The 25,148-nt window shown below is 37.3% G+C and overlaps 1 long non-coding RNA gene and 1 other non-coding gene across 4 annotated transcripts in view; both read left to right on the forward strand.

Annotated features, from left to right (window-relative positions):
• LOC105492813 (uncharacterized) overlaps positions 1-25,148 on the forward strand; it is a 597,887-nt gene that overhangs the window by 425,612 nt on the left and 147,127 nt on the right. The window lies entirely within an intron of this gene.
• Positions 23,675-23,801, forward strand: LOC112428656 (small nucleolar RNA SNORA72). Its single transcript, XR_003020714.1, has one exon. It is a non-coding gene; the product is annotated as a small nucleolar RNA SNORA72 (small nucleolar RNA).

Genomic DNA, 25,148 nt, shown 5'->3' on the forward strand with positions numbered 1-25,148 from the left:
ACAGAGTCTTACTCTGTCGCCCAGGCTGGAGTGCAGTGGCACAGTCTTGACTCACTGCAAGCTCTGCCTCCCGGGTTCACGCCATTCTCCTGCCTCAGCCTCCCGAGTAGCTGGGATGAAAGGCACCCACCACCATGCCCGGCTAAATTTTTGTATTTTTAGTAGAGACAGGGTTTCACCTTGTCAGCTAGGATGGTCTCAATTTCCTGACCACGTGATCCACCTGCCTTGGCCTCCTAAAGTGCTGGGATTACAGGCGTGAGCCACTGCGCCTGGCCCACCTTATGTCTTTTAATTGGAGCATTTAGCTGTTTACATTCAAGGATAGTATTGATATGCATGGATTTGATTCTGTCATCATGTTGTTAGGTGGTTATTATGCAGACTTGTTTGTATGGTTGCTTTATAGTGTCAATGGTCTATGTACATAAGTATGCTTTTATGGGCCAGTAATTGTCTTTCTTTTTCATATTTAGCACTCCCTTCAGGACCTCTTGTAAGGCCAGCCCATTGGTAAGGAATTCCATTAGCATTTGCTTCCCTGAAAGGGATTTTGTCTCCTTTGCTTATGAAGCTTAGTTTGTTGGGATATGAAATTCTTGGTTGGAATTTCTTTTCTTTGACAATGCTGAATACAAGCTCCCAATCTCTTCTAGCCTGTCGGGCTTCTGCTGAAAGGTTCACTGGTAGCCTGATGGGGTAGGCTTTGTGGGTGACCTGCCTCTTCTCTCCAGCAGACTTTAATATTTTTTCTTTCATTTCAACCTTGGAGAATCTGACAATCAGGTGTCTTGAGATGGTCATCTTGTATAGTACCTTGCAGGGGTTCTCTTCATTTCCTGAATTTGAATGTAACCCTCTCTAGCAAAGTTGGGGAAATTTTCATGGATGATACCCTGAAATATGTTTTCCAAGTTGCTTGCTTTCTCTCTCTCTCTCTTTCAGGGATCCTATCAATGAGTTACAGATTTGGTCTTTTTACATAATCCCATATTTCCTGAAGGTTTTTTTCATTTTTCTTTGATCTCTTTTCTTTATTTTTGCCTGATTTATTTGGGAGAAACTATATTTGAGTTCTGAGATTCTTTTCTCAGCTTGGTTGATTCTGTTGTGGATAATTGCAATTGTATTTTGAAATTCTTAAAGTGAGTTTTTTAGCTCTATCAGTTCAGTTCAGTTCTTTCTTAAAATGGCCATTTCACCTTTCATAACCTTTATTGTTTTATTGTTTTTCTTAGAATCCTAGGATTGGGTTTCAACTTTCTCCTGAATCTTGATGATTTTTGTTCCTATCCATATTCTGATTTCTATTACTGTCATTTCAACCATTTCAGCCTGGTTGAGAACCATTCATTACTGGGGAACTGGTATGATCATTTGGCGGTAAGAAAACACTGGCTTTTTGAGTCGCGAGAGTTCTTACACTGGTTCTTTCTCATTTGTGTGGGCTGATGTTCCTTCAGTCTTTGAAGCTGCTGCCCCCCGTTTTTTTCTTTTATGTTCTTTGATGTTGTTGGGGATTTGATTGTGGTATAAGGTGGGCTTACTTAATTGGTCATTTCTGAAAGGTTTTAGGGGACTAAGGCTCAACTCAGCACTCCAGGGCTGTGTGCTCTAACTCTGGGGGGCTGGTATCAGACCCCTGGCTTTGTTCTCTGGCCCCTCCAGGTTAGAACCTGCTGCACTAGAGTGGACAAGGTGTTCCCAGACAGATGACTACATAAATCTGCTGGGGGGTGCTGGACAAAGCAGTTAGTTGGGGTGGTGGCAAAGGGATTCATGCTTGTTTGTGTATGCCAGCAGGAGAGGCAACAGGCAGGCTGCACATGCACTGGCTGAGGTGGGGTCCTGGTGGGAGCAAGGCTGCTATGTTCCTGTGCATGCTTATGTTGGGGGTGATGGTGTCAGTGGCAGGATGCTGGATGGATCAGGGCTTCTAGTCTCTGTGTGTGAGTTTGCAGCCATGGTGGGGGCTGCATGGGAGGAGGTTGCCAGCAGATGCGGTGGGGGCAGGGTGTGCTCATGCTAGCAGCAGTGTTGTGCCGGGGGGGTGTTGCAATGAACTCACATGGTCTGGTGGGGAAAAGGAGGTAATAAGGCCCACCCACCACAAACTGGCAAGCTGATGAGGGGGTGGAGAATAGCCATGGGCAAGTGCATGCTGGTGAAGTAGCATAGGACAGGCTGTGCCAAGGGAGGCTGCACATGGACTGGTGATGTAAGCAGGGCTGCTCTGCTGGAGTTCTCTGACAATTAGGTGTGGTTTACCAGCAAATAAGCTATGATGAGGGCCCCTGGAAAGCACCCTGGTTGGACATCTGAGGCTGCACTGCAAGAAGGCACTGCCAGACTGGGTACCCAGGGGAGACTTGCGGATGGGGTTGGGGGGGGGGGCACTCAGGTTGGACTGGTGCCAACTCATGGGCAAGATAGCCCTGCTCTATCCAGTTCTGACAGTACCCTTAAGGTTTCTGTGTCTGAAAGGAGCATGGTGACTTTTAGGGGATAGGCGTCCCTGGCCATGCTCCAATGCAGAAATTTCCACATCAGACTCTCTGGGTTCCACACAGGCTTGAGTCCTGCCCCTATCATCTCTCCAAGCAGCTCTACCTGCCAGCTCAAGTGTCCATGAGGGTTGTAGGGTCTCCTGCTGCCAGGATTCCAGAGGTTCCTGGTGAGAATGGATCATTTCTCACCCATTCAACTCATCTCTTCCCCAGGAATCACTGACGGTCAGGCATGAGTCCTGGTGTGCAATAGCCCCATGCAGGGTTTCCAGCTTCCATGCCCTTCATCCTAGCATCTGTGTCTTCTCTCCCTTCACTCTCAGTGCTTTCCCTCAACAGATCAGCTCAGAGTCCACCAGTCTTCTTGATGTCCTGGTCTTTTTGTGGAAGATATTCCTCCTGGCTGCATCTAGTTGGCTATCTGAGTCCCCTGGATTTCTGTGTTCCATTGATCTCTGTGTTTTTGCTTTTGTCGGTATTACACTGTTTTGATGACTGTAGCTGTGTAGTAAGTCTTGAAATTGGGCAGTGTGAGTTTTTCAATTGTGTTCTGTTTTCAAAGTGTTTTGCTTATTAGTTCCTCTACCTTTTCATATATCTATCAAAAAGCTTGCTAGAATTTTGATTAAAATTGTGTTCCATTTATAGAAATCTTTGGGAAACGTTGACATCCTGTCATTATTGAGACTTGCATTCCGTAAATGTGAACTGCATTTCCAATTATTTAAGGCTTTGATTTATTTCATCAGTGTTTTGTAGTTTTCAGCATATAGATATTGTGCATACTTTGTTAGATTTATACCTGCATATTCTTATACTTTCTTTCTATCTTAAATTTCACAAATATTTATTCAACTCTTTCTTGGTGGCAGAAACTTTTCTTAAGAACTAAATAGGACTGAATTTTTCTAAAAGTAACTGACTTCATGGACCATTAATTAGTGATAGACAGTAAGTACATCAAATATTTAATATTCTTCATAGTGATAAATCTTATCAGACAAATGTCTTAGGTGGGACTAATGTAGAGGGTGGTAGTTACTTAAATAGTGTAGCCATAGAAGGCCCTACTTTCAAGGTTAAATGAAGAAAACAAACACTTGAGGTCATTTCTTAGCAGTAGTTGATGAAAAGATTAACAAAGCAAATGCCCTGAGAAAAGAGTGTCCGTGTATTAGAGAAATGGCAAAGCAAACAGTGTGGCTGAATGAAGTAATAGACAGGGCTGGGAAAACACAGTCAGAGAGATAAAAGGGAGTGATGTGTATAAGGCATTGTTGGCCATCATAAGAACCTTGGGATTTAATCGAATGAAGTAGAAGACATTCTAGAGTTCTGAGAATAGGGAAGTCATGAATTAACTTATATTTTATTTATTTATTTTACATTAAAACAAACTTTTTTTTAATTCTTTTTTTAAATTATGCTTTAAGTTCTGGGGTACATGTGCAGAACATGCAGGCTTGTTACATAGGTATACACGTGTCATGGTGGTTTGCTGCACCCATCAACCCGTCGTCTACCTTAGATATTTCTCCTAATGCTATCCCTCCCGTAGCCCCCCAACCCCCCAACAGGCCCCGGTATGTGATGTTTCCCTCCTTATGCTTTTACATTGTTGGTGGGAGTGTAAATTAGTTCAACCATTGTGGAAGACAGTGTGGAAATTCCTTAAGGATCTAGAACCAGAAATACCATTTGACTCAGCCATCCATTACTGGGTATATACGCAAAGGATTATAAATCATTCTACTATAAGGGCACATGGACACACATGTTTATTGTGACACTGTTCACAATATCAAAGAACTGGAACCAATCCAAATGCTCATCAATGATAGACTGGGTAAAGAAAATGTGGCATCTATACACTGTGGCATACTATGCAGCCATAGAAAAGGATGAGTTCATGTCCTTTGCAGGGACATGGATGAAGCTGGAAACCATCATTTGCAGCAAACTAACACAACATAAAACCAAACACCACATGTTCTCACTCATAAGTGGGAGTTAAACAATGAGAATTAACTTATATTTTAAAAAAGCTTCTTTCAGACTAAATCCCCGGGTTCTTATGATGGCCAGCAGTGCCTCAGATTGCACTACTGCAGTCTGGCCTGGGCAACAGAGTGAAACTCTGCTATCATGACTGTGTTAAGACTAAACAGTTGGGTATTAATACTGAAAGCAGAGAGACCAATTAGGAGACCACTGCAACAATTAAAATATGAAACTATTAACACAATGCACCAGCAATCATATTTTAACAAGCTCAACATCACTGGTCATTAGAGAAATGCAAATCAAAACCGCAATGAGATACCATCTCACACCAGTCAGAATGGCTATTATTAAAAAGTCAAAAAATAACAGATGCTGGCAAGGTTGTGGAGAAAAAGGAGCACTTATAGAGCATTGGTGGGAGTATAAATTAATTCAACCATTGTGGAAAACAGTGTGGTGATTCTTCAAAAACCTAAAAACAGAAATACCATTTGACTCAGCAATCTTATTACTGGGCGTATACCCAAAGGAATATAAGTTGTTGTATTATAAGGACACATGCACACATATATTCATTGCAGCACTATTCATGATAGCAAAGACATAGAATCAACCTAAATGCCCATCAGTGATATATTGAATAAAGAAAATATGGCACATATATACCATGAAATACTATGCAGCCATGAAAAAGAATGAGATCATGTCTTTTGCAGGACATGGATGGACCTGGAGGCCATTATCCTAAGCAAACTAAAGCGGGAACAGAAAACCAAACACCACGTGTTCTCACTTACAGGTGGGTGCTAAATGACGAGAACACATGAACACAAAGGGGGCAACAACACACACTGGGGCCTATCAAAGAGTGGAGGGTAGGAGAAGGGGGAAGATCAGGAAAAATAACTAATTGGTACTAGGCTTAATACTTGGGTGATGAAATAATCTGTACAACAAACCCTTATAACACAAGTTTACCTATATAACAAACTTGCACATGTACTCTTGAACATAAAAGAAAAGTTTAAAAAGAGAAAATACAAGGATTGAACTGCAATATTTATACTGGAAAATATGAGATGCTTATATTTTGGTAAAAGAGAGAAGAATTTTCAGATGGATTGTACGTAGGCTGTTTTAAAAGGAAAGCAGTGAAAAAGAGGATTCAACAAAGTTCTTCAGTCTAAAGGAAAAAGAAATAGAAAAAAATTTGTTATGCACAAAGAACAAAGACTGTTGGAAATGCTAAATATATGGGCAAATAAACAGGCATTTATTACAACACAATTTAATGTTTAAATCAAATTAATGACAACATATTGTAGGATTTATAAAATATGTAGAAGAAAATAGCCCAAAGAGCAGAGGGGATAAATGTAAGCAAACAACAAGGTTCTTACATTATACATGAAGTAAGTATAATATTATGTGAGGTTAGATTGTGATAATTTAAGGATCTATTTTACAAACTTTAGACCACTTGTTCACAAAGTGTAGTGTTCTCCAACCTAATGAAGGATAGAATGAACTGTTCTTATTCACAACACTTGTGACACGAAATGTGCGCCTTTCCTCCCCCGTCATATCAACCAATTCTCCAACTGTCCAGACAATCAATTCTCCAACTATCCAGTGTGTACACCAAAAAAATAGAAAAACTTCAAATAAACAACCAATGTTGCAACTTAAAGAAGTGGAAAAGCAAGGGCAAACAAAACCCCAAATCAACAGAAGAAAAGAAATAATAAAAATCAGAGCAAAAATGTATGAAATTGAAATGAAAAAAAATACAAAAGATCAATGAATAAAAAGTTGGATTTTTGAAAAGATAAAGAAAATTTACAAATTTTAGCCACACTAAGAAAAAAGAGAAGATACAAATAAATAAAATCAAAGATGAGGAAGGAAACATTACAACTGATACTGTAGGAATTCAAAGGATCGTTAGTGGTTAATACGAGAAACTGTATGACAATAAATTGTAAAATCCTGAAAGAAATAGGTAAGTTCCTAGACACATATAACCTACCAAGACTGAACCATGAAGAAATTCTAAACCTGAACAGACCAGTAACAAGTAATGAGATAGAAGACATAATAAAATGTCTCCTGCCAAAGAAAAGCCCAGGACTAGATGGCTTCACTGCTGAATTTTACCAAACATTTATTTTATTTTATTTTAAATATTTTTTTATCTCAGTAGCTCTTGAGGTACAAGTAGTTTATGGTTATATGGATGAATTGTAGAGTGATGAAGTCTAAGATTTTAGTGCACCTATTACCTGAGCAGTTTTTATCCCTTTTATACGTTGGGGAAAGAACAGTCTCTTCAATAAATGGTGCTGGGAAAACTGGATATCCATATAAAGAAGAATTAAACTAGACCATTGTATCTCACAATGTAAAAAAAGTCAAAGCAAAGCTGATTAAATTTAAGTCTAAGACCTCATACTATAAAATTACTGTAATAAAACTTTAGGGAATTAGACTGAGCAAAGATTCCTTGAATAATAGCCCACAAACATAGGCACTAAAAGCAAAACTGGACAAATGAGATCTCATCAACTTAAAAAGCTGCTGCACAGCAAAGGAAACAGTCAACAAGGTAAAAAGACAACCCACAGAATGGGAGAAAATATTTGCAAACTACTCATCTGACAAGGGATTAATAACCAGAATATATAAGGAGCTCAAACAAGTCTAGTAGGAAAATCATCTAATAGAAGTACAAGAAAAAATAGACAAATCCATGAATATGGTCAGTGATTTCATTACCCCTCTCACAATAATTGACAGAGCAAGTAGAAAATCAGTAAAGATGTAGGAAACTTATTATCAACCAACTAGAGCTATTTTACATTTCTATACCACATCATCCAACAATAGCAAAATGTACATCGTTTTTGAATGCACATGGAACATTACTGAAATGGACCTTATTCTGAACCACAAAATAAGCCTCAGTAAATTTAAAATATTTCAGTTTATACAAGGTGTGTTCTCTGATCACAATTGATTTAAATTAGAAATCAGTGACAGGCCAGGCTCGGTGGCTCATGCCTGTAGTCCCAGCACTTTGGGAGGCTGAGGCTGGTGGATTACCTGAGGTCAGGAGTTCAACACCAGCCTGAGCAAAATGGTGAAACCACGTCTCTACTAAAAATACAAAAATTAGCTGGCCATGGTGGCACGTGCCTGTAATTCCAGCTATTTGGGAGGCTGAGGCACGAGAACTGCTTAAACCCAGGAGGTGGAGGTTGCGTGAGTCAAAACCGCACCACTGCACTCTGGCCTGGGCAACAGAGTAAGACTTTGTCTCAAGAAAAGAAAAGAAAAAAAGTACTCAGTAACAGAAAGATCTCTAAAAACATCCAAAATATTTGGAAACCAAAGAACATACTTCTAAATCACCACTGGATCAGAGAATCAAACATGAGAGAAATTAGAAAGTATTATTTGAACCAAATGAAGATGAAAACGAATATATAACTTGCGAGATCTGTTAAAGTAATCCTTAGAAATTTATAGTATCATATGCCTATCTCAAATCAATGACCTCTTCTTTCTTTTTAAGAAACCAGAAACAAAATAGCAAATTAAAGCCAAAGCACATAGGAGAATGAAAATAATGAAGACCAAATAAAAGTCAATGAAATAAAATTCAGAAAAATAATAGTCAGTGAATCTATAAGCTGGTTCTTTGAGAAAATCCACGAAATTGAAAAAGAGATATACTTATCAGGAAAAAAAGAGAAGATACAAATTATCAATATAAATAATGAGAGAGGTTACATACAACAAATTCTACGTGTTCTAGAAAGATAACGGGAATATTATGAACAACGTTATGTCAATAATTTTGACAAGATAGACAAAATGAAAGAAATTCCTTGAAAAATGTAATCTGTATTCTACCAGATCTCATCCAAAAGAAATAGCTAACATGAGTAGTTCTGTATCTATTAAAGATATTAAAATTATAGTTTAAAACATCACCAGGGACTCCTCTTTTTTGCGAAGATGGAGTAAACATGCTTTTACCTACTCTCTCTTGCTAAGTACAACGAAAAACCTTAGACATTATGTATTAAGCAAACATAAGAACACTCTGAGAAATGGAGACAAGAAGACAAAAATGTTAAGGACCCAGGGATTCAAGGAACATGGATGAGTTTCCAGTTTCCTGTATTTTCTTTTTGACTTATAGTTGATGAAGGTGACAATGAAGAAATGCCAATGAGGACAAAACAAAAGCCTCAACAGTCTGCTCTCTATTGTCAAAGGATCAGGAAAGAGGCAGCCTAGGGAGGCAGAACACTTGGACAGTCACCACTCTACTATAGCAAAGGGTGGAGCCTAGACTTCTACCTTCTTCAGGCTGTAATAAGGCATCCCATCCTGCTGCCAGGCTGGTTTCAGAGAATGATCAGTAGAAAGCTTATAATTTAATTTCTCATGGGAGGTAAAGAAGCCCCCGCACCTCCAAAGTGTCAGTGGAGACCACTTGGAAATCTTGGATTTCCAGGCTGAAATGTCTTGACTCTATCAGTGTCAATATTCTGGTTCTAATATTGTAATAGATTTTTTACAAGATGTTACTATGAGTGGAAACTGGGTACGATACACAATATTTCTGTATTACTTCTTATAACTGTATGTGAATTGTCTAAAAATAAAGTGTTTAATTAAAATTATGTCCTGAATAAAGAAATTCAGTTTCCATTAATAAACAGAAGCAAAAACACAACTTCACACAAAGAAAACTCAAGCCCCAAATGACTTCAGTAGTGATTTCTACCACATTTTGGTAAAGAAGCAATATCCATTCCACACAAACTCTTCCAGAAAACTGAAGAGAAAGGATTACTTCCCAGTTCATTTGATCAGACCAATATTGCCTTGGCACCAAACCAGACAAAGGTATTCTAAGCAAAGAAATCTACAGGCCAATATCCCTCAGAAGTATAGATGCAAAACTCTAAACAACTTTTAGCAGATAAAATCTAAAAATTTTCAAGGAGTAATACATCTTTTTGAAATATATTTCAAAAAATAAAATATTCAAGGAGTAATACATCATCACCAAGTAGGATTTTGCTTGGAATGCAAGGTTGTATCAGGTTAAAAATCAGTATAATTCATTACACTATCCATCTAAAAAGTAAAACTCTATGGCCATCTCCACAGACACAGAAAGAATCATTTTTTAAAAGCCAACATCCATTCCTAATAATAACTTTAATTGTGCTGGGAATAAAAGAGAACTTTTTCAACCTGATTACAGACTTCTGTAATAAAACATATTATAGATATGTTATGATACTAGCAGCCAATATCATATTTAATGGTGAAAGACTAAATGCTTTTTCTCTACAATATCAGGAACAAATCAAGGATACTTGCAATCAACACTTCTATTCAATATTGTTCTAAAGATTGTAGCCTGCTTACAGTCTTTCTTTGGTACCTACTTATTAGGAACAAAAAAAAAGCATTCAGATCAGAAAAGAAGAAGTGAAACTATGTCAACATGGGAATGGATAAATAAACTGTAGTATAGCCATACAATGGTGTAAAAAGCAAGGAAAAAGAATGCTATTGATACAACTAAGTTGATGCTACAATGTGAACGGATTTCAAAATACTTAGGCTGAGTCAAGAACATCAGACAAAACAAGATAATTTGCTGATTCAATTCATCTGAAAGTTTAAAACATGCAAACTAATCTATAATAATAGAAAGCATCTTTGTTGTTAGGCTGAGATAAAGGATAATGGTGGAGATGGGGATGAGTGAGAGAAAGAGACTGCAGAAGTAGGAGAGAAAACCTTGGGGGTTGATGAATATATTCACTATCTTGATTATGATGATAGTTTCATGAGTGTATACATATGTCAACATTTAAAACTGTGTGCTTTACATGTGGATTAGTTTATGTATATTATGCCTGAATAAAAATACTTAACAAAATAGAAACAATAAGGATACACAAAGAATGGGGAAAATATTCACAAATGTATACTTGATAGAGCAATTTTGTCCAGGATCTCTAAAACCTCTTCCAACTCTATACAAGTTAAAGAAGACATGGATGCAGCTAGAAACCATCATTCTCAGCAAACTATCACAAGAACAGAAAATCAAACACCTCATGTTCTCACTCATAGGTGGGAATTGAACAATGAGAACACTTGGACACAGGAAAGGGAACATCACACACCAGGGCCTGTCGTGGGGTGGGAGGAGTGGGAAGGGATAGTATTAGGAGATATACCTAATGTAAATGACGAGTTAATGGGTGCAGCACACCAACATGGCACATGTATACATATGTAACAAACCTGCACATCGTGCACATGTACCCTAGAACTTAAAGTATAATAAAAAATTTTTGAAAAAGAATCAGATTCAAAAATGTGCTGGAAGATTTAAATATGCAGTTCCAAAACAAGATTTATAGATAGTCTCAATAAATAAATGAATGGCACTCAGCATCAAAAACCAACAGGGAAATACAAATGAAAACAATGAGAATGCTACAGAGCCACTACAATGGATAAAATTAAAAAGCTGATTATACCAATTGTTGATGAGGATGCGGCAGAATACTCTTGCTGTCTGCAGATGACTGTCACAGGAGATATTTTGTTGTTTTTTTTTTTGTTTGTTTGTTTGGTTTTTTTTTTGAGACGGAGTCTCACGCTGTTGCCCAGGCTGGAGTGCAGTGGCGCGATCTCGGCTCACTGCAAGCTCCGCCTCCCGGGTTCCCGCCATTCTCCTGCCTCAGCCTCCTGAGTAGCTGGGACTACAGGCGCCCGCCACCGCGCCCGGCTAATTTTTTGTATTTTTAGTAGAGACGGGGTTTCACTGTGGTCTCGATCTCCTGACCTTGTGATCCGCCCGCCTCGGCCTCCCAAAGTGCTGGGATTACAGGCTTGAGCCACCGCACCCGGCCCACAGGAGATATTTTGAACCAAAGATCTGATGGTGAGAAGTAAAAATAATAGGTCTAGGGAAAAAAGAGGGAGAATGTGTGAAAGTGACTTTGTAAATCAAAGGGGACATTAGGCCAAGAAGTGCCAGGGGGGGAAAAATGCCTACTTAACGGTGTTCAAGGAGAAAGAGTGTTTTCAGAGGAGAGGCAGATTTCTGTTGGAGCAAGAAGGTAGAAAGGACATTCAGAAGATTGAGTGAATATGTGTAGTGTTTTGTTGATAATGGAGACTTATGTTTGAGTGTGCTCATAAAAGGTTCTCTGGGACTGGGGAAGAATGAAAAAAACAGATCCAAAATGGGAATAGACACTTTTGTATGGAGTGAGGAGTCCAGGGATAGAAGTGTTGGCAGTCTTTGTCTTTTTACTGATACGAAGAGTTACAGACTGCATGATAAGATTCATTCTGATCTTGTCTAGATTAACAGTAGATGTTGAAGAAAGATGAGGTGAAGAGTTTTGCCAAAATCTTGCAGTGGCACCACTGGCCCTGGTCTGTAACTTTTGTAATTCTTTTATGGAAAAGATACACTCTTATGTTTAAACCTTTGTTATTTGGGGATTTTCCTATTATGTGCAACCAAACTGAATTGCACTTGATACAGTTTGCTTTCTCTGATGCACTCAAGAGTTTGGAAACCAAAATGTATAATCTGTAATAGCAACTAATCTATAATTAACTAATCTATAATCTATAATTAAGCTACAGTATGTCATTGATGTTTGTCTAAGACAGTGAGATGTGAAGGGGTGGCCTGCCCCTCCACACCTGTGGGTCTTTCTCGTTAGGTGGAATGAGAGACTTGAGAAAAGAAATGAGACACAGAGACAAAGTATAGAGACAGAAAAAGTGGGCCCAGGGGACCCGCGCTCAGCATACAGAGAACCCACGCCGGCACCGGTCTCTGAGTTCCCTCAGTATTTATTGATCATTATCTTTACCATTTTAAAAAAAGGGAAGTGGCAGGATAATAGGATCATCGTAGGGAGAAGGTCAACAGTAAGACATATGAATAAAGGTCTCTGTGACATGAATAAGTTTAAGGAAAAGTGCTGTGCCTTGATATGCATATGCAAACATCTCCATAAACCTTTTTAGTACATAAAGAGCAGCATTGCTGCTAGCACGTCCCACCTTCAGCCCTAAGATGGTTTTCTCCTTTCTCAGTAAACAGAACATACAATCGGGTTTTACACCGAGATGTTCCATTACCCGGGGATGGGCAGGAGATAGATGCTTTTCTCTATCTCAACTGCCAAGAGGCCTTCTTTCCTCTTATACTAGTCCTCCTCAGCACAGACCCTTCATGGGTGTCAGGCTGGGGGACGATCAGGTCTTTCCCTTCCCATGAGGCCATATTTCAGACTGTCACATGGAGAGAAACCTTGGACAATACCTAGCCTTCCTAGGCAGAGGTCCCTGTGACCTTCCCCAGTGTATGTGTCCCTAGGTACTTGAGATTAACAGAATGGTGATGACTTTTAACCAGCACGCTGCCTTCAGGTACTTGTTTAACAAAGCATACCCTGCACAGCCCAAAATCCTTTAAACCTGGAGTCACCATAGCACAGGTCTCTTGCAAGGACAGGGTTGGGGGTAGGGTCACAGATTAACAGCATCTCAAATACAGAACAAAATGGAGTCTCTTATGTCTACTTCTTTCTATATAGACACAGTAACAGTCTGATCTCTCTTTCTTTTCACCTCAAGATGAATTAACCTAAGATAATTTGTAGATCCAAAACAAATTTACTTTAGCTTAGTCCCAAGAGCTTAGAATTCTTTTCATAGAGAGATGTGAAAATTTTTCTAAGAAATGGTAAATTTGAGCCTTCAGGAATTGACCCACTACCACAAGCCACTTGACAAATTGTTTTGGTTTCCATTTGGCTTAGCAAAATTAAGAGAAGATTCATTCTCTTGTACCTTTAACACCAGTCACTTCACTTTTATTGTCAATGTTCCTAGGAAGAGAGGTATTGCAGTAAGTAGGTGATTAAACCAAAGCCTCTATTCTTCCAGACCTAGCTGCCCAGTTGTTACATATAAAGTTGTTCCTTAGGAATAGCAAATGCACAAACAATATCAGAGGAGGAGAGCCACCCGGCAGTGCTAGGCAATCGACAGATGAGGCCAACAGTCCCAGCATCTCAGCACATCTGCTGCCTCTGCAAGAGTCATCCATCAATGCATGCCTGAAAGAGACCAAGCCCCCTTGGCATCCTGCTTCACGTCTTGGCTTCCAGCTGCCTCGCTAAACACGGCAATCATCAGTATGCCTGAATGGCCAGGCCTCCCACATCTCAGGCTGGTCTGAATGCTTGATGGATGCTTTAACTGTGGCCCTGGTGAAGGGCAGCATACATTTCAATTAAAATGTGACCAGAAATCCCCCTTGAGCAATGCCATGAAGGCTGAGTATAGAAGACATGGAGCTATGGACTTAAGTTCAAATATTGGTTAGTTCACCTGCTGATTATGTGAGCCTGGATAAGTCACATAACTGTTAGGAGTCTCTATTTCTCATGCTACAAATGACCCAGATTCACAGAATAGTGAATAAACACCTAGTAAGAGCTAAACGGTGTGCTAGGGAGAGGTGTAAATAAAACAAGATACAGTTTCTGCCTCAAACTTCAGAGGTTAGTGAAAAAGGTCTAGATTATAATGGGTAATACCTTCTCATAGGGTTGTTGAGAAGAGTTAAATGAAGTGCTACATATTAAAAGAATAAAAACTGTAAAAACTTGATGTTGTCAATAAATGCAAGCTGCTGCTATAGTTCTTGAAAATGGTTTTACAAATAGGTAGCACATTTAATGGCAAGCTTAACTTCATTTGGGATGCGCTAACACTTGCATGGTAGAGGTTTCTAGAAGATACTCATCCAGGACAGTTCTCTGGGTGCCCTTTCACTAAGCCAATTCTCCCTCCCTTTCTTGCTTACAATTCTCAAGAATAACTGTAGAATGTGCTGGGAATTTAACATCCTGAGATAAGGGGATACTGGCCAGAAAAGCCTGTGTTATTTTTATCTACCTTCCCCTGCTCCTTGAAAAAGATGTTTTTCAATACTTTAGCCAAATGTGTCATGTTACCCCAGGGTATAAAACCCAGATTAGGCTGATTTCTGGGGTTCTCCACCTGTGGTGCCAGTAAAGCTTGTGCAGATGAGACTCCATCCACCCCAGCCAGCTTTTCTAAGCCTTGAGGGATTGACTCAATGATTCCTAGGCTTCTGTTGTCCCTTGCTGTCTATCTTTAGGTAATAAACCCATCTCATGTAACACTTTGTATGTGCCTGTGTGTTCTGTCTCACTGGACCCAGACAAGTTTGTAACCAGTACACAGTGAACCTGCTTCACAACTCATGCTGGGTCCTGCCCACCATCCCAGACCATGGGAGAATTATACTTCTCTACTCCCATGTAACTGACTTTGGCCAATAGGGTATGACCAGAGGTGATAATGCATTATTTGGGATGAAAGTATGTAATTGTTGATGAGAAGTCTTCAGTAGTCATACCTCCTGCTATTAGTGATGAGTATGCCTCAATTTGCAGGTGGTGCAAGTAAAAGATGCCGGGGCCTTTGTAGGCTTAGACTGCTGAATTGCCGCATGGAGGACATTTGCCCTGGAAATTTTCCCAGATTTGCACTTGATTTTTCATGAGTAAGAAATACATTTTTGTTGGTTTAATCCATTGAAATTTGGATGTTGTTTAATTATCTCATGATAGGCTCACTTAACTGAACACATTTGTTAGCTATAAGGTCTTAGTTTGGTAAAAGGGCTCTACATAATTGATCCTAGTGAAACTAAGCTGCCATTTTACAGTGGTATAATTAGATTATTTGTATTTACATGGGAGGCTTCAGTTGGCTTTTTTTCTATAGCCCATGGTCAGTGCCACACCTCAGGTTCCAAAAAGGCTGCCATTTCCCTTGGTTCTTGGTGAGTCAAATTAGCCAAGTGTTAAGAGGTCACATTTCCGAAGTTAAATCATCAAAAGTTTCAATCTCGTCATTGCCATTATTAGTTTTGTGACCTTAAACAATTAAGCTAACTCTTTGAATCCCAATTTCCTTATCTAAGAAAATGAGATGTCTACAATTTATACCAGTCTGGGTTGAGTTGGGGATTCAATGAGGTGATACGGGGGAATCATTTAGCCTGATATGCAGTAAGTGCTTAAAAACTGATGTTTATTATTGCTGATGATTTTATTATTATTTCTCATTCCATGAACACAGGCTCTAAATAAAATATAAATCTCTGCTAACCTGTAGTTAACTGCATGCCTGCCTCTTCTGTCTCTAAGGACGCTGTAAGTTATCCCCCAGAAAGGCTACAGCTAGAACCTATTTGGCAATCTCTAGACAAACAATAACTAGATCTCTGATAAAGAATAATTGTTTCCTTTTTCTTTATGTTATTCTAAGTGTCTTTGCCCTGGTTTTTCTGAACTAAAGCCTTTCTCACTTTTATAAAATCTGCAGAGTACTCAGATTTTTTTGTTTATATGTGCCCCAGAGTAACAAGAAACAACTCAAAGTAACTCCACATAAACTTTTAAAGAATTCTTTTCTTCAATAAATTCAATGATGATAATAAAATCTATCCTGCAAATCTGTTGTATGTATTTGGTGAATTAACTCAATGTGAAAGTACTTTATAAACTACGCAGAGCTGTAGAAACGAGGAGGCTTTATAATAAAGTTGCTATAGATGTTAATGCTAGCATTATAATCTCCTCCTACTTGAGAGAGTTAAAAAAGAGCAGGGAAGTTAGCCAGGAAGTTAGTCTAGGTCTGTATCGCGGTGGCTGTGGTATGAGGTTTCCTCTAGCTCCTGCCTGCTTACCATGGTCGCGAGTGCAGAACGTCGTAAGCCCAGTGCTGCCGCGGAGGAAGGCTCTGTCTCAGAATGGAGAAGTTGCTCATTTATTCTCAGGAGAAAGGGAACCCTGAATGAGGAAAAGAGTGAGGTTTTCTGAATAGGGTCATGATCTTCCTTTAGTTTTCCTTTCTTCAGTCGCGCTTAACCCAGCCTTCTGAAAATTGTATCTTTATTGAGCTGTAGGCAGGGAACATATTATATTCTCCTTGCTGTGGCTGGTAAATGGCCCTCAAAACTCAATCCTATTCCACTGAAGTCCTATAACCTATTAGATACTCACCTCCATCCACCCCTAGTATTTTATATGTGTACAGAATGGCAAGTAAGAAGTGGCTTCAAGTATGCAGAGGCCTCCTACGGGGAAGAAAAATCAGGCTTATTCCATACAGCCCAGAAGAGCTGGAAAAGAATCAATGGATAAAAATTTAGTGAAACAGCTTTCAGATATTGGAGGACTGTGGGCTATAAAGATAAAACTACATATTCCATATCCTCAAGGAACACAGAAGAGAGAAGAAAAGATACACATGTAAGCAGATGCATACCAAATAATATGATGCTTACAGTACTACACCACTATAAATAGTTGCTGTGCCCATCTCAGCCGCACTCATACAAAATACCACTTACTCTATCTTCAAAACACCATAGGCATTCTGGATTTCTAGAATCCAACTCTTTTCACTATCTCCTTTGTTTTCACTCTGGTCTAAGACACTATAATATCTCCTGGATTATTGAAGTGGCTTGCTGATTCATTGAATTCTTGCCTAAACAATCTGTTCTCTACATACCAGCAAGAGAGATCCTGTTAAAGCATAAGGCAGAAATTTCATATCTAGGTATGGAAAAAGACCTGATGCAGATAGAGGTTTCTTGCTATATGTATGTGCATATATACACAATCACTTCTTTGCTCAAACCCTTCCAGTGACTCCCCATTTCAATTAGTGTAAAATAAGAAAAGTTCTTATAATAATCTAAGAGGATTTGCACATTGGGCTCTTTGCTATTTCTCCTCCCTCCCCTTTTAAGTCCTATCTCTTGCTCGCTCTAAATAGCCGCAATGGCCCCTTCCCTGTTCCTCAAACACTAAAGGAATTTTCCAACTCGGGACATTTTCAGTTGCTACTCCTTCTGCCCAGGCTGCGCTTCCCAAATACATCTACCTCAGATGTCTGTTATCAGTGAAGTCTTCCCTAATTCCTTATTTAAAATTGACTTTTTCTTCTACTGACACTCTATATATTCCTTCTACTTAATTTTTCTCCACAGTGCTTATAATGCCATCACACTATATATAATTTGATTATTGACTTCACTTTTTGTTTCTTCCTATTAGAATGTAAGTCTCATGAGAAATTAGGAAAATTGTCTATGTTTAGCACTTAAAATGGCACCTGGAAAAGAGTAGGTGCTTAGTAATATTTATTCATGTATAGCTAAGTGAATGTACTCACTTTAGAAAAACCAGTTTCTCAGTGGTAAATACTATTTATGTATAGTTCTTTCTTCAGTCCCAGAGGGAATTAAAGCAGCTTTAAAAATACATTTATAATAATATTTAATATCTCTACTTAAATGTCATCTCCATAAAGAGGTCATCCCTTAATGTCATTTGTTTTTAACATAATAACTAAAGGAGAGAAAACCCTTTTAAATTAATGGCAGAGTAGTGACGTTATAGCAGGAACACTTCCACAAATGAAAATTTTTACAACAGTATAATTTGAAAAAAACTAGTGTAAGATACTAGAATGATTGTCCAACCTGATAAAAGTCTCTGAAGCATATAATTGAAAAAAACACAGATAGAAGGGGTAAAGACTGGTTGTGTGTGTGTGTGTTTCGCATTAGGAAACTGTCCAACCACTTTGACTACAGCTTTAGAAACATAGTTTTATTGGCTTAAGGTGCCAGAAAAATGTCAGGGCTATGAATAAAAAAACAGCTGTAAATTTAAATGGGGAATTTTTGAACAGAAAGAACAGCAAAAAGAAGAAGAATTAATTCTAACTACATATCCTGCCGAAATCTCTAGAAGACAGTTAAATTATTATTGCATGAGCAGACTCTGGAGTCCATATAAACTGCAGACAAAATCCAAGAAAAAATCTAATCTACAAAGATAGAGCAATGTGGGTCTAACCTATGAGCTTGCTGGGTTTTGAACTCATTGAACACCTTCACCAACTTTGAACAGATCAGGTGGCAAAGTCCTGAAGCTTCACAGGCTGAAGTGTCAGAGCACAAAGCTTTAAACCAGCAGAACTGCTGAAAACTAGGGGGGAGTCCCTAAAAGCAAGAAGCCATGAAGAAGATGGTGAGCACCATTGCCACCCACATTTTTTGATTAATGGCGAATTATTCAGGCCTAGGAGAGACCCCTAGTACAATAACAAAGCTAAAAGCAAACACACAAACAGAAAACAGAAGTGTAAAATACCAAAGCTGAATAGAGATATCAGCTACTACACAATGCTTGAAAAAGAAAGTTACATTTTAAATTCAGGCATGTTAAATTCCTAACAGAATGACAACAAAATAATAACCAAACAATAATTCTGAGGAGAAAACAATAGAACCCAGAGCTGCTATAAAATACTGTATTATTTACAATGTTCAATTCTGAAGCAAAAATTACTAGCCATGCAAAAACAGTAGAAAGGATACTCAATAGAAATTGAATTCAAGATATCTCAAATATTTGATTTGGCAGAAAATGACATATAGAGATATATGTATATCTATGTATGTATCACTAAATAAATACATTGGGAAAGTCAACAGAGAAATGGAAATTATTAACAGACAAAATATCAACAGATGAAAAGTTGGAAAGCAGAATCACTGAAGTAAATTTTTAAAGTATTTTTATTGATGTGTAATAATTGTACATATTTAGGGGGTGCATGTGATATTTGGACTCATTCGTAGAGTGTGGTGTAATTATCAAATCATAGTATTTAGGATATTCATCATCTCAAACATTTGTCATTTATTGGTATTGGGAATATTTCAAATCTTTTGTTCTACCTATTTTGAAATATTCAATAAATTGTTGTTAACTGTATTCATGCTACAGTGCTACACAACCTTAGAACTTAGAATTTATTTCTTCTATCTAGTTGTATGTCTGTGCCCGTTAACCAACTTCTGTTTATACCCCTCACATCTTCCCAGCCTCTGGTAACCATCATTCTAATCTTTACATTCATGAGATCAGCTTTCTTTAGTTCCCATCAATGAATGAGAACCTGCAAAATTTGTCTTTCTGTGCCTGACATATTTCACTTAACATAATGACCTCCAGCTCAATATATGTTGCTGCAAATGATAGGATTTCATTCTTTATTATGGCTGAATAGTATTGTGTTGTGTATATATACCGTATTTACTTTGTCCATTCATTGATGGGCACTTAGGTTGATTCCATATCTTGGCTATTGTGAATACTGCTGCAATAAACATAGAGACACAGCTATTCCTTTGATATACTGATTACCTTTCCTTTGGATAAATATCCAGTAGTGGGATTGTTGGATCATATAGTATTACTATTTTTGTGTTTTTGAGAAACCTCCATACTACTTTCTATAATGTTGATACTAACGTTCCAATCAACAGTGTATAACAGATTCCTTTCTCTGCACTCTCATCAGCATTTGGTATTTTTCTGTCTTTTTGATAATAGCCATTTTAACTGACATTTCATTGTGGTTTTGATTTACATTTCCCTCATGCTTAGTGATATTGAACATTTTTTCATATACATTGTGGCCATTTGTATGACTTCTTTTGAGAAATACCTATTCAGATCCTTTGCCCAATTTTGAATGAGATTGGTTGTGATTTATTGTTGTTGAGTTGTTTCTAGTATATTCTAGATTTTAGTCCCTTGTCAGATAAATAGTTTGCAAATATTTTCTCCCATTCTGCAGTATATTTACTCTATTGATCATTTACTTTGCTACGAGGTAGCTTTTTAGTTTAGGACTACCATTTGTCTTTTGTTTTTGTTTTCTGTGGCTTTGAGGTCTTATCCTAGACCAATGTCCTTAAGTGTTTCCACTATGCTTTTTACTAGTATTTTTATAGTTTCACATCTTATGTTTAAGGTTTCAGTTCACTTTGAGTTGACCATTGTATATAATGAGAGATAAGGGTCTAGTTTCATTCTTCTGTATATAGATATCCAGTTTTTCCAGCACCATTTATTGAATAGGGAGTTCTTTCTCTCATGTGTGTTCTTGACACCTTTATTAAGCATCAATTGACTGTAAATATCTGGATTTATTGCTGGGTTCTCTATTCTCTTCCATTTATCTGTGTGTTTGCTTTTATACCAAAACCATGCCATTTTAATTATGATAGTTTTGTAGTATCATTTGAAGTCAGGTAGGGTAATGCCTCCAGCTTTATTCTTTTTGCTCAGTATTACTTTGGCTTATTAGGGTCTCTGGTGGATCCATATGAATTTCAGGACTTTTTTTTTCTGTTTCTATGAGGAATTTAATTAATCTTTTGAGGGGGCTGCACTGAATTTATAAAATTTTTGAGTAGTATGGTCATTTTAATAATTTTAATTCTTTTGATTCATGAGCATGCGATGTCTTTTAGCTCTATCATGTTTTATTTATATTAACATTATATATATATGTTTTATTTATATTAAGGGTTGTTGTTTACTGAATGCACATTTAGAATTGCTGTGTCTTCTGTATGCTGGGTCCCCTTATTATTACATAATCACCCTTTCTATCTTCAGTGACTTTTTTGCTCTGAAGTCAACTTTAGCTGATTCTAATATAGCCTTGCTTTTAAGAAAAGCCTGTGTGGTATACAATTTTTTTATCCTTTTACTTTCAGCCTACCTATGTTATTTTATTTGAAATGAGTTACTTGTAGTCATATCATATCGTTTGATCGTGGTTATTTTTTTACAACCATTCTAATAATCTGTTTTTTAAATTGTTTATTTAGGCCACTAAATTACCTAAGGTAAATATTTACATGTTAGGCTTAAGTCTTCCATATTTTTATTTCTTTTTTAACTTTGTTTTTCTTTTTTCTTTATTTTTCTGCTTTGGGCTTTCTTTTGAAACCTCCCTGTGGGTTAAGTAAACATATTTTAGAATTTAATTTTTATTTCTTTACAGTGTTTTTGAGTATACTGCTTTGTTTAATTCCTCAGCAGTTATTTTAGTTATTACAATATGTGTATATTATTGATTAAATCCTACTAATATGTTTTAGCACTCTAAAGTATGTAAACTTTGCTTCCTTTCAGGTCATTTAATTTTCCCACTTTTAAAATAGAATCATTTTTATTCTTTCTCTATATAAATTGAGCACTAAATCAGAAGATATTATTTTACATAAACCATCAAATATGATTTAAGACACTCAGGAGAGAAAGATATTTTATTTAATTTATTTCTACTTTTATTGACTTTTATGTTCTATTTTTTCTTTCTGAAGTTCCAAGTTTGTTTTTTCCAATTTCTTTCTGTTTAGAGAACTTTTTAAAATCATTTTATAAGAGTAGATTTGCTAGCAACATTTCTTCTATCTATATATTCAGTGCAACCCCAATCAAAAATCCCAGTGAGATTTTGTGTAGAAATTTACAAACTGGCTCTAAAAATCATTAGCTATGCAAAGAAACTAAAGCAGTCTTGGCAAATGTAAAAAACTTAATTTGTGGAGACATATGCTAACTGGCTTTAAGAAATTAAAATTAAGAAATTAAGTCAGTACTTATGTATCTCAATAAAGCTTTTAAACACAATAAAAGTGTTTGTTCATTGAGAGAGATACTATCAATACAATATATACCAAGGCACAGGCTGAAAGAAAACAGCAAAATGCAAATTTCTGACAGGGAACTTACATATATAAGTAACTTTTAGAATTTAATAATAAGAAGACTATTCAATAAAAATGACAAAAGAGCAAAATGTTAGAGAAGGCATTCTACATACACAAAAAAATGATATACACAAATGTCCAATAAGCACAGAAAAACAAATGGTCAGCCTCATAAATCATTAGGGAAATGTAAGCTTCCTCAAAGATATGCCACCAGACATCCACTAGTGTAGCCACAATTACCATAACCCAGGGTGCCCAGGTTTTCACTGTAAAGAAGTAGCCACTTGTAACTGCTGCATCTTGAGTTCTTGTTGTTTCAGAAAAGTTTCAGAACAAAGGTGAAAGTCAAGCTCTTACTGGGCTGGTTAGCTGAGTCATTGCATGCAGAGGTAGAGTAAAGGCAGCACAGGCGCAGTCATTGATCATGCTGTGCCACTGATTATGTCCAGCCCCAGCAAAACAAAAACCAGATGCATCCAGAGATGCCTGAGTTGGAGATGAATTTGGCAAACCCTCCTCATTACCATACTAAAAACGCAGCCCAGGAAGGAGCTTACTCTCCATTTTCCATGCATGCATCGTAGGTAGAAGCATGATCAATGACTGTGCCTGCACTGCCTTTACTCCACCTCCATATGCAATGACTAAGCTAACCAGCCCAAAAAAGGCCTAATTTTCACCTTTATTCAGGGAGGCACTGCTTTGGGGAACTACCTCTGGTTTCTTCCTTTCTTGTTGCAAGTAACAAAATGTCCTTGTTAAATCCTCCTTGGTTGTGATCTTTGGACTGTCACCCACCAAGCAATGGAACCCACCCGTTGTGTTGGTAACATTACTGACAATACCAAATGTTGGTGAGAACAGTATCAAGTATTTGTGTTGCTTTCATATGTAGCTAGTAGGAAACATTGTCTTTTTCTCTGTTTTTAATAGTTTAACTTTTATTTTAGCTTCGGGGGTACAAGTGGAGGTTTGTTATATAGGTAAACTCATGACTCAGGGGTTTGGTGTACAAATTATTTCACTTACCATGAGATCCAGAAATCCCACTCTTGAGTATTTATTCCAGTGAAATGAAAACTTATGTCCATGGAAATACTTTTATGTGTGTTCATAGAGATAATTTATAATATTGCCAAGCCAGAAACAACTCAGATGTCCACCAATAGAAGAGTGAATGGATAATGTAATGGAGAACTAGTCAGCAAAAGAAAGGAATGATTTGCTTGTGTATTCAGGAACATGGATCAATCTCAAAAGCATTGTGCTAGTGAAGGAAGACATACACAAAAGACTATATTGTACATGTACACAATATCAAATTGTAGAAAAGACAAAACTCTGCCAATATTCTCATTGCTCTGATTAATAATCAGGACAGGCTAAACATTTGCTGTATATATTTTTTAATTTTTAATTTTAATTTTTGTGGGTACAACATTCGCTATATTGAGATCATGCATGTGTCCTCAAACCTAGTTCTTTTCCTAAGTCTAGTTTTATAAATGCTAATGATGAACCCGGAAAAGAAAAAGGAGATAAAAAAGACATAATAAAGAAGAGGCATAACTTTAGTAATAGAAACAGCTCAATGGTTTCCCAGGGCTGCATTTGAGGGAAGACATTAATTACAAAAGGTCATGAGGAAAGTTTTTGGGGTGATATAAATTTTCTGTATCTCAATTTTGGTGGGTAAGTGACTATACTAGTTTGTGAAAACATAGGAAATATGTACACTTAAAATGAGCAAATTTTATTTTATCTAAATTATACTTACAAAATGTCCTTTTAAAATGATTGACAGTAGCAAGTGCTACTGGTGAAGCACCTGGCTGAGACGTGAAAGAGGCTGAACTCCTATACACTTGTTGATGAGAAAGTAAAATGGAACAAACACTTTGGGAAACTGACCACTTCCCTCTCGAAGCTAGACACATTGCTCATTAAATATTCCAGGAGTTCCATTCCTAAGTATTTGCCAAAAATAAATGAAAATGTACCTTTATACAAAGGCTTGTACAGAAATGCTTTTTGAAGCTTTATTCACAGTAGCAAAAACCAGCAAATCCTATATACAAGTATTAATCAAGAAGTGAATGATAAATAAAATGAGGTATATCCATAAAATAGAATAACAATATAAATGACCATAACAGTAACAATATAAGTGAACTATAGATATGTAAAAACATGGATGAATCTCAGAGTCACTATGTAGATTGAAAGATGCCATACACAAAAAGTCCACATTGTACAATTCTACTTACAAAATGTTTTAAAATGCCAACTAATCTACAGTGAAAGAAAACTAATCAGTGGTTGCTTGTCTATAATGTTCACTACTGGTGGTCCGGTGCCTCCCAAAAGCCTTACACATAACAGGAATACAATGACAATGACAATGATGATGATGATGATGATATACCTACTCGATATGTATTTATTGAATATATAATGTATTAAGAGACTATTAATAATGACCATAACTCCTAAAGTAGAATTATGGTGGAGGCCCATTATAAATCTTAACACCAGAGACCAATAATTAAGGGATATGTAGTGGGGAGTAGGCAAGTGATATGAGAGCATTGGCTTAAAAAAAATGTATTGAGAAATGTGGAAGCAATTAATCAGCCATGTGTGGATGGGATGAAGATAGTCTTATATAACTAGGGACTTTGACTAATTCTTCAGTGAGTTACTGGATTTATGAAAATAATACATAAGGGGATAGGGCCTGAGGCCCATTCATGTAGGTAGGAGTGACAGCGGGAGCTCTGCAGAGCAGTCACATTAACTGTGGTATCAGAAAACTGGTGTAAATAATTGTCATGTGTCCTACAAGTAGTCTGTTATTAACAGCAGTA

This window comes from Macaca nemestrina, chromosome 8 (assembly GCF_043159975.1).
Source record: "Macaca nemestrina isolate mMacNem1 chromosome 8, mMacNem.hap1, whole genome shotgun sequence".
Classification (NCBI taxonomy): Eukaryota; Metazoa; Chordata; class Mammalia; order Primates; family Cercopithecidae; genus Macaca; species Macaca nemestrina.